The following is an 11,524-nucleotide window of genomic DNA, read 5'->3' as shown; positions in this document are numbered from 1 at the left end:
GGACCATGCCCAGGTAAATTTTTTAAAATTATTTTTTGGCAGAGATGGGGTCTCACTATGTTGTCTAGACTGGTCTTGAATTCCTGGACTTAAGTGATCCTCCTGCCTCCTCTTCCAGAATGCTGGGATTATAGGCATGAGCCACTGTGCCCAATCTAATTTTTAATTTTTTGTTTTGAGACAGAGTGTCACTCTGTCGCCCAGGCTGGAGTGTAGTGGCACGATCTCAGCTTACTACAATCTCCACCAGCCAGTTTCAAGCGATTCTCCCGCCTCAGTGGGAGACAGGACTAGCTGGATTTCCTAGGCCGACTAACAATCCCTAAGCCTAGCTGGGAAGGTGACCACATCCACCCTTAAACACAGGGCTTGCAACTTAGCCCACACCTGACCAATCAGAGAGAGCTCACTAAAATACTAATTAGGCAAAAACAGGAGGTAAAAAAATAGCCAATCATCTATTGCCTGAGAGCACAGCAGGTGGGTCAAGGATCAGGATATAAACCCAGGCAGCGAGCAGGTAGTGGTAACCCCCTTTGGGTCCCCTCCCCTTATATGGGAGCTCTGTTTTCCCTCTATTAAATCTTGCAGCTGCACTATTCTGGTCCGTGTTTTGTTACCGCTGGAGATGAGCTTTCCCTTGCTGTCCACCACTGCTGTTTGCCGCCTAGGCAGACCCGCTGCTGACCTCCGTCCCTCCAGATCCGGTAGGGTGTGGGCTGTGCTGATCCAGCCAGGTGCCCATTGCTACTCCTGATCTGGCTAAAGGCTTGCCATTGTTCCTGCACAGCTAAGTGCCTGGGTTCGTCCTAATGGAGCTGAACACTAGTCACTGGGTTCCAGGGTTCTCTTCCGTGACCCACAGCTTCTAATAGAGCTATGACACTCACCACATGGCCCAAGATTCCATTCCTTGGAATCTGTGAGGCCAAGAACCCCAGGTCAGAGAACACCAGGCCTGCCACCATCTTGGAAGTGGCCAGCCGCCATTTTGGAAGCAGCCCGCACCATCTTGGGAGCTCTGGGAGCAAGGACCACTGTAACATCAGCCTCCTGAGTAGCTGGGATTACAGGCATGCACTGCCATGCCCAGCTAGTTTCTGTATTTTTAGTAGAAATAGGAGTTTCACCATGTTAGCCAGGGTAGTCTTGAATTCCTGACCTAAGGTGATCCACCTGCTTCAGCCTCCCAAAGTGCTGAGATTACAGGTTAGTGAGCCACTGCCCCCAACCAAATTTTTTTTTGTAGAGACAGGATCTTACTACATTGAGGTCTCAAACTCCTGGCCTCAAAAGATCCTCACACTTTGGCTTCCCAAAATGTTAGGATTGCAGGTGTGAGCCACCACACATGACCCCTTTTTCCTTATTTTTATAGTTGTCTTGTTACCCCAAATTTGGCATCAATGTTTTTTGGCACTTTGCCTTTATCAGGTCTTTTCAAAGCATTCACTTTAGTTTTCACGTTAAAAAAACTTCACATTTAAAAAATACTTTTTCTTTCTTGTATACACATTTCATCTGGAAGCGTAAACAGATTTAAAAAATAATGGACTTTTTCATTTTTATTTCATTTATTTATTTTGAGACAGGGTCTCCCTCTGGTTGCCTAGGTTGGGCATGCAGTGGCATGATCTTGGCTCTCTACAGCCTCAACCTCCTGGGCATGGGTGATTCTCCCACCTCATCCTTCCCAGTAGCTGGGACTCCAGGCACACGCCATCACACCCAGCCAATTTTTTGTATTTTTAGTAGAGACAGGGTCTCATCATGTTGCCCAGGCTGGTCTTGCCCAGGCTGGGCTCAAGTGATCTGCCTGCCTTGGCCTCCGTAAGTGCTGAGATTACAGGCGTGAGCCACCATGCCCAGCCAAACTCTAAAGTATAAAACTCTACTAGTGGGAGAAATGGTGGGTAGACTGGAGAACAGATTACTAGATGAGTTTTCAGGGTACTGCGTATCAATATGTTAATTGACATGAAATTGTCCCCTCAGAGTTGACAAGAATTGCATGTTGGTTCTGGACAGAAATACAGTTATATTTAAATATTAATCGGGCTGCACGTTAACCCACTTCCTTGTTGCTCAAAGTTACTAGATACTGATCATTTGCATCCCCATTATTCCTACAGATAGGATCTCTGGCATTAGAATTATATTGCTTTTGCTTAAGGATTGCTTAAGATGTTTTTCAGATCCCGAATTCCAGAGAAACAGCTAATGCCGACCAGTTTAAAGACCCTCACAGAGGAATGGAATCAGCATGAGAATACAGCGTCTTCATTTCCCTGTCCTGTGACTTCACCCTGCACTCTTTAACCAATCAATGATCTCCATACTTCGGCCCACTCCAAAACCGTTAAAATCCCTAGCCCCAGACTTTTCAGTGAGATGGCTTTCAGGTCACCTCCTGTTTCTTTGTTTGGTGGCCTTAAACCACTTTCTCTGCTGCAAGCCAGTGTCTCGGCATATTAACTTGCCTTGCGCATTGGCAATGGACCTATTAAGGTTGTACAAAGGCACTGGAAAGGGTCAGTGAATTTGTTTGGTTTGTTACTAGGAAGGGATCCCAATCCAGACCCCAAGAGAGGGTTCTTGGACCGCACACAAGAAAGAATGCAGGGCGAGTCCATAGAGAAAAGTGAAAGCAAGTTTATTAGAGAAGTAAAGAATGATAAGAATGGCTACTGGGATGGGGGTGGTGGCTCACGCCTGTAATCCCAGCACTTTGGGAGGCCAAGGCGGGCAGGTTACCTGAGGTCGGGAGTTCGAGACCAGCCTGGCCAACATGGAAAAACCCCGTCTCTACAAAAAATACAAAATTAGCTGGGCGTGGTGGTGCGTGCCTGTAATCCCAGCTACTCTCAGGGCTGAGGCAGGAGAATCGTTTGAACCTGGGAGGTGATGGTTGCAGTGAGCCGAGATCGTGCTATTGCACTCCAGCCTGGGCAACAAGAGTGAAACTCCGTCCCAAAAGAGAAAAGAAAATGGCTACTCCATAGAGCAGTGGCATGGACTACCCGTTGAGTAAACTTAACAGTTATTTCTTGATTATATGCGAAACAATGGATTATATGCTTGATTATATGCGAAACTGGAAAACAATTCCTGAGTTTTCCAGGAAAGGGGCGGATATTTCCCAGACCTGAAGGTTCTTCCCCTTTATAGTCTACACAGTGTAACTTCCAGACATTGCCATGACATTTGTAAACTGTCATGGCACTGGTGGGCGTGTCTTTTAGCATGCTAATACGTTATAATTTGCTTATAATGAGGAGTGAGCACTACCAGAGGTCACTTTCATTGCCATCTTCGTTTTGGTGGGTTTTGGCTGGCCTTTTTTTTTTGAGACGGAGTCTCACTCTGTCACCCAGGCTGGAATGCAGTGGTGCCATCTCCACTCACTGCAACCTTTGCCTCCTGGGTTCAAGCAATTATCCTGCCTCAGCCTCCTGAGTAGCTGGGATTACAGGCACTCACCACCATACCCCGGCCCAGCTAATTTTTGTATTTTTAGTAGAGATAGGGTTTCACCATGTTGGCCAGGCTGGTTTTGAACTTGTGACCTCAGGTGATCCACCCGCCTCAGCCTCCCAAAGTGCTGGGATTACAGGCGTGAGCCACCACCCCCAGCTTGGCCAGCTTCTTTACAGAATCCTATTTTGTTTTGTTTGAGACCAGGTCTCATTGTCAACCAGGCTGGAGTACAATGGCACAGTCTTGACTCACTGCAGCCTCAACTGCCTGGGTTCAAGCAATCCTCGTGCCTCAGCCCCCCAAGAAGTTGGGACTACAGGGCCGCACCAGCAGACTTTGCTAATTTTGTTTTTTTTTTTTTTTTTTTTTAGAGATTGGGAAGAAGTTTTGCTGTGTTGGTCAGGTTGGCCTTATTTTTTTTTTTTGAGACAGGGTCTTACTCTGTCACCCAGGCTAGAGTGCAGTGGCACGATCTTGGCTCACCACAACCTCCCCTTCCTGGGTTCAAGCGATTCTCCCACCTCAGCCTCCTCAGTAGCTGGGATTACAGACACGTGCCACCATGCCTGGCTAATTTTTGTATTTTTTTGGTAGAGACAGAGTTTTGCCATGTTGGGCAGGCTGGTCTCATCTCCTGAGCTCAAGTGATCCACCCACTTCAGCCTCTCAAAGTGCTGGGATTACAGGCATGAGCCATCACGCCCAGCAGGTACATCCTATTTTATCAGCAGGGTTTTATGACCTGTATCTTGTGTGGACCTCCTATCTCAGCCTGTGAGGAAGAATGCCTAACCAACTGGGAATACAGCCTAGTAGGTCTCAGCCTTATTTTATGCATGCCCTATTAAAGATGGAGTTGCAGCCCTGCGCGGTGGCTCACGCCTGTAATCCCCAGACTTAGGAGGCCAACAGAGGCGACTCACTTGCGGTCAGGAGTTCAAGACCAACCTGGCCAACATAGTGAAAACCCGTCTCTACTAAAAATATAAGAATTAGCCAGGCATGGTGGCAGGTACCTGTAATCCCAGCTACTCCGGAGGCTGAGGCAGAATTGCTTGAACCCGGGTGGTGGAGGTTGCAGTGAGCTGAGATGGCTACTGCACTCCATCCTGGGGGACAGAGCGAAAATCTGTCTCAAAAAAATAAATAGCCAGGCGCGGGGGCTCTCACCTGTAATCCCAACACTTTGGGAGGCCGAGGCGGGTGGATCACCTGAGGTCAGGAGTTCAAGACCAGACTGACCAACAAGATGAAACCCCGTCTCTACTGAAAATACAAAAGCTTAGCCAGGCGTGGTGGCATGTGCCTGTAATCCCAGCTACTGGGGAGGCTGAGGCAAAAGAATTGCTTGAACCCGGAAGGTGGAGGTTGCAGTGACCCAAGATTACTCCACTGCAGTCCAGCCTGGGAGATGGAGCAAGACTCCCTCTCAAATAAATAAATAAATAAATAAATAAATAAATAAAGAGTTGGAGTTGCTCTGTTTCAAATGCCTGTGACAAATTGATTACATTGAAGTTGATTAATGGGGTGTATACTACAATTAGAATAAAACCATGTTTTTCTTTATCATTTTTAAATCAGTAGTGACTATAACATGGCTAAGTTGAATGAGTACTGCCTTTTTTGCTTGTTTGTTTGTTTTTTGAGATAGAGTCTCGCTCTGTCGCTCAGGCTGGAGTGCAGTGGCACAATCTCAGCTCATGGCAACCTCTGCCTCCTGGGTTCAAGCGATTCTTCTGCCTCAGCCTCCTAAGTAGCTGGGACTGCAGGCACATGCCGCCAAACCTGGCTAATTTTTATATTTTTAGTAGAGATGGGGTTTCACCATATTGGCCAGGCTGGTCTTGAACTCCTGAACTTGTGATCTGCCTGCCTCAGCTTCCCAAAGTGCTGGGATTACAGGCGTGAGCCACCACACCTGGCCGAATGAGCAATGTCTTAAAAGTTTCTGCATTTTCTAAATAAAGGTTTTTTAGGCAATGGAGATTCCATTTGGAAAATTACAATTTCAGTACAATATCAATTTAATAAATTAAATACAGTGTTCCATTATATTTCCAAATGTAGGAGATCAAGTTTAAATAATGGGTTGGAATGGTAGCAGACAGACTTCAAACAAGAATTCTAGACTAGGGACAAGAAATGTCTGAACTAGGACTATATTATATTCTATAGCATATAAAACTAAAATTGGACAAAACACAAGGTTCAAATGGGAAAACTTTTACTAATTAATTCAATTAAAAATCGTGAATTAAGTAGGATCAGACTAATTTACTGAGAGCTAGTTTACCTAACCCAGTTTGACTAAGGGTTTCTAATGTATTCAAATGAATGGATAGTTTCTTTCGCTCTGTTGCCCAGGCTGGAGTGCAGTGGCGCAATCTCGGCTCACTGCAAGCTCTGCCTCCCAGGTTCACGCCATTCTCCTGCCTCAGCCTCCTGAGTAGCTGAGACTACAGGCGCCCGCCACCACGCCCAGCTAATTTTTTATATTGTTAGTAGAGACAGGGTTTCACCGTGTTAGCCAGGATGGTCTTGATCTCCTGACCTTGTGATTCGCCTGCCTCGGCCTCCCAAAGTGCTGGGATTACAGGCGTGAGCCACCGTGCCCAGCCAACAAGTGGATCTTTACCTAAGAATTTAATCAAACCCTTACAAGTGGTAATTTCAAAGGTTTGGCCTGGTGTTTTTGGCTAATAGAGCAACCATTAAGAGGTTTATTCTTTAACACTAGATCTATTTCTTATTGAACATAATTTTAAAAGGAGCGGGACTCTGCAAATTCAAGTGTCTGCAGAGTCTAGGCAGATATTGTGAATGCATAAAATGCCTAGAGAGGCAGTGCAGTGTGATGAGGACTGCGGTACATGGGAGGTTGATCCCTCATCTAAAAATTGCAACGTCTATTCAGCTCCAACGGATCATAGCTGTGTAGAAATACAGCTTAATCTGATTATTTTCAAAATAAGACAGAAATCCAGATCTTAAGGTTAATTATTCATCAGCTCCATTAAAAAAAATATTTGTAGGCCAATGCTGTGTTAACAAAGTATTGTTAAGTAACTGTCTCTGAGAATTCATATTTTTTCTGAGGAGATTATGTGTGTGTGTGTGTGTACAATCTAATAGTTATCTACTAGACAACTGAAACAACAAAGAGGTATTTTCTGCCACTCACACTAGAGGGAAAAGTTAAAGAGTATTAGACTGTAGTGTCTGTGGTCCTCTGGGATTGTTCTGTGAGTCTTGGAGAATGCTAATGAACATAACTGTCTTGTTGGGAGTTCCCAAGGTATTTGTTTTGATTGAACAACTCTAGATATTGAATATGTACTGTGTTGGAAGGGGTGTAAATCATAGGGTAAGGCCATTCTTTCTATGTAGAGAAAGAGATTTTGGCAACGACTGCTGTAGCACTGAACATTGTAAGATGAAGGTAGTACTCTTATTGTAAGACACAGACCTCGGCATAGATTTAAGAACTAAAATTAACCGTAAGAGGACATGCTGAAAATGGTTTGACTTCTTACCTGCATTTCCTTTGGAATTTGGAAATTGTTATTATTAGCATAGTGTTAACTTTTTAAAATTTTTTGGCCAATGTAAGTAATTATCTTTGTGTATCCCACCTCTTCAGTTAAAATCTGATTTAGCCATATATTAACTCGGTATCTGTAATAGCCAGAGACACAGCAGGAAACAGGTGGTAAACTCAAATAATTTAACTGAAGAGAGTTTAAAAGAGGTACTTTTTTTTTTTTTTTTTTTTTTTTTTGAGACAGAGTCTCGCTCTGTCACCCAGGCTGGAGTGCAGTGGCTAGATCTCGGCTCACTACAAGCTCCGCCTCCCAGGTTTATGCCATTCTCCTGCCTCAGCCTCCCGAGTAGCTGGGACTACAGGCGCCAACCACCTCGCCCGGCTAGTTTTTTGTATTTTTTAGTAGAGACGGAGTTTCACCGTGTTAGCCAGGATGGTCTCGATCTCCTGACCTCGTGATCCGCCCGTCTCGGCCTCCCAAAGTGCTGGGATTACAGGCTTGAGCCACCGCGCCCGGCCTAAAAGAGGTACTATTTACTGAGGTGTGGGCAGGGTTAAGGGCACCGATAAGGGATTGAAATAAATTTGGACAGGCAAGTGTGGGAGCTGCAACTGTACCTAGGCCACAAGGAACAAAGGGAGACACAGTGTTATTGGAACCAGGTGAGAGCTAGAGCTATGGAAGAGGAGCTGCTTAACAAAAGCAGTGGCCATTGAAGAATGCAGCCACCTCCAGGACTATAGCCAGGCCCAAGGGAGCATGGCAATAGCCTGGCTTCTCTTTCTTCTTGCACTCTATCTCTTGCTGGTGCTTCCTAGGCCAAAACCCAGTGAGAAGCCAGAAGGCAAGGGAGCCCAGGTGGTATGGTTTAAAAGGGTCAGTCTCCATGGGTACCCAGCAGGGTGGACAAGGGTGAAGAGTAGATATGGCTGGTGGCAAATGGAGTATAACCAGTGTAGTGTCTTTTAAAATAAGAATCACCAATAATTATCAAATTATAGCAAGGAGGAAAAAAATCTGTTAGGAAAAATGAGTAAAGATAATGAAGCAGGTGAATTTATAGCAATATAAAGACAGAACAGTCCTATAAAAATATATAGCTACCTTCTAATCTATTAAATTATTTGAATAATGACAAAGGAGGTTTATTCAGTGACTTTACCTCCTTAAATTTACTTGGATTTGAGGCAATCCTCCTGCCTCAGCCTCCCTTATTTTACCTCCTTATTTACTTGGATTTTGCAATGAATTCTTATAAAGCTTTATTGTAGTCTATGAAAGATACTTAATTCTTATGGAATAAGGACTAAGGTAAATGGTCATGGGTAACTTTATAAGATTTAGTAGAGAAGAATTTCATATTAATATTAAGATATAGGGTACAATAGACAGTGTGTCTTTTTTTTTTTTTTGGAGACAGGGTCTCACTCTGTCACCTAGACTGGGGTTCAGTGGCACCATCATGGCTCACTGCAGCCTTGACTTCTTAGGCCCAAATAATCCTTCCATTTCAAACTCTTGAGTAACGGGGACTACAGGCATGTGTCACAATGCTCAGCTAGTTAATTTTTTTTTTTTTTTTTGGCCAGGTACGGTGGGTCATGCCTGTAATCCCAACACGTTGGGAGGCAGAGGCAGGTTGACCACCTGAGGTTGGGATTTCAAGGCCAGGCTGACCAACATAGAGAAACCCTACTAAAAATACAACCCTCTCTACTAAAAATACAAAAAAAAATTAGCTGGGTGTGGTGGTGCATGCCTATAATCCCAGCTACTCGGGAGACTGAAGCAGGAGAATTGTTTGAATCTGGGAGGCAGAGGTTGCTATGAGCTGAGATCACACCACTGCACTCCAGCCTAGGGAACAAGAGCTAAACTCTATCTCAAAATAATAATAAGAATTTTTTTTTTTTTTTAGAAGCAGGGTCTCACTATGTTGCCCAGGCTGGTCTTGAACTCCTAGGCTCAAGCAATCCTCCTGCCTCAGCCTCCCAAAGTGCTGGGATTACAGATGTGAGCCACTGCACCTCATGTTTTTTTATTTTTATGTTTTAGAGATGAAGTCTTGCTTTATGCCCAGAGTGGAGTGCAGTGGCTATTCATAGGTGTGATCATAGCACACTGCAGCCTCAAACTCCTGGCCTCAAGTGATTCTCCTGCCTCAGCCTCCTGAGTAGCTGGGAATACAGGCAAGCACCAATATGCCCAGGTTTGTGTGTCGTATTTTAATTTATCACCTGGAATTAGATATTTTTATAAAAAGGTGCAAGGAAAAAAACCTGTTAATCCCAGTCAAAGCAAATTTAGGGAAACTAAACATACTTGCTTGTATTAATCTCAGATGGCTCTCCCCATGAAGCCAGTGTTTCGCAAACCAAGTGTGAACTAGGGTCCCTGTATTTCTCTGCCTTCGGGACCCCATCAATAATTATTGGTTCTGTACCTCATCCACAAAGGCTCTCTAGTTTTTTTCTTTTTCTTTCTTTTTTTTTTTTTTGAGATGGAGTCTCGCTCTGTTTCCAGGCTGGAGTGCAGTGGTGCAATCTTGGCTCACTGCAACCTCTGCCTCCTGGGTTCAAACAATTCTCCTGCCTCAGCCTCTCGAGTAGCTGGGACTACAGGCGTGTGCCACCACGCCCAGCTAATTTTTGTATTTTTAGTAGAGATAGAGTTTCACCATGTTGGTCAGGATGGTCTCGATCTCTTCACCTCCTGATCCTCCTGCCTTGGGCTCCCAAAGTGCTGGGATTACAGGGGTGAGCCACCGCTCCTGGCTCTGCCTCTCTAGTTATTGATGGATGTATCAAGGGAGTGTCTCATTGAGTGTTCCCACATTTGCTACTGCATGGCATCTGCCCCTTTTGTCCTCTTCTGCTTTTTGTTGCCTTCTGTCTGCAGGAGAGCTGCCAAAAACATTGAAACTGTTGCTGTCCGAAGTGTGTCTCAGGCTGCAACATGTTATATTCAGAATTTGTCTCTCATAAACAAGAAGTTACTTCCTGGTTCCCATAAACAAGAAGTCTCATGCTCACAGTTTCAGTGAAATGGCTCTTTTACATAGTTTTCTGTTGCCTCCCCTGCCCAGGTTCTAACACTCATCCTTGGAAGATACGGGGTAGAGGCAGGGCTCTGAGCAACACTCACAGAATTGCCTTCCCTTTCATACTGGTCCTGTGCCCTTGAAACACTCTGACTGTCCTCAGGATGAACCACTCCTCAGAGCCATGCAAAGACCCCCTGAAGAAGTCAGGACATGCTCTGTATGTCCAATTCGTATGTGAATCTCAGGGTGCACACTGTTTGCATTTAATGAAGCCCTCATATTATACAGTTGCTACTTCCTGAATCCTCTCAGTGTGCAGTATACATGGTGAGTTGCGGTAATGCTGCAAAACTCCCCATTCTCACTGTAAACCACGGAAGGCATCTGACCTCTTCCTATAGCAGAGCTTTGAGAACTTGGGCATCTTACTCGCCCAAGCCTTCTGTAGCTTTCCTTCTGGGTGGATTCAGAAGAGTGATGCATTCTTGTGTTTTCGTGAAGAATTACATGTCATATACCATTTATGATGGCACAAACTAAGAAAAAAATAGGAAGTTACCAGCACATATTTTAGAGCCTAGATTATTACAGTTTAAGTAACTCTTTTACTCATATACCTGTGCCCAGTTGATATTTTTTTCCTTTGATCTTTGGAGAAATCTATTTTTTTTCTTTTTTTATTCTCTAAATACAATCTATTTTTCCTAATGGCTCAGGATGCTAATTACTTTTCTTCCTTTCCTTGGATCCCTGTATAGTTCTTTCATCTGTTTTTTCTTTTTTTTTTTTTTGCTAAGGCATAGAGCTCTTTCATTTCTCCCAGAGGAGTTAGAAAAGCAGCTTTTATTTTTCTATTAAATATTAACCCTTAACAATTATCTATAGTTGTTTCGAATAAATGTCAAGATGTCACTGAAGCTGAGGAACAGCAATGGAGAATTGTGTGCCACAAAAATCCTGTCACCCCTATTTTCAGATGGGGAAACTGAGGCATGTAACTTGCTGGGGTTGACCATGCCAGGAAAGCCTGACCAGAACCTGTGGCCTCCTGATTATCAAAGGCCCTTCTACTCTGAGTCTCTTTTCTCTCCATTCCCCTCCCATCCTACCTTGCCTTCTTTCCTCCAAGACCACTGCTACCCTCCATCTACCACTTAATAACTACAACAAGAAGGCCGGGCGCGGTGGCTCAAGCCTGTAATCCCAGCACTTTGGGAGGCCGAGACGGGCAGATCACGAGGTCAGGAGATCGAGACCATCCTGGCTAACACGGTGAAACCCCGTCTCTACTAAAATAATACAAAAATCTAGCCGGGCGAGGTGGCGGGCGCCTGTAGTCCCAGCTACTCGGGAGGCTGAGGCAGGAGAATGGCGTAAACCCGGGAGGCGCAGCTTGCAGTGAGCTGAGATCCGGCCACTGCACTCCAGCCCGGGAGAGCGAGACTCCGTCTCAAAAAAA

Source organism: Trachypithecus francoisi, unplaced genomic scaffold, assembly GCF_009764315.1.
Source record: "Trachypithecus francoisi isolate TF-2019V2 unplaced genomic scaffold, Tfra_2.0 Lachesis_group1, whole genome shotgun sequence".
Lineage (NCBI taxonomy): Eukaryota > Metazoa > Chordata > Mammalia > Primates > Cercopithecidae > Trachypithecus > Trachypithecus francoisi.
Note: the sequence above shows the minus strand (reverse complement) of the source record.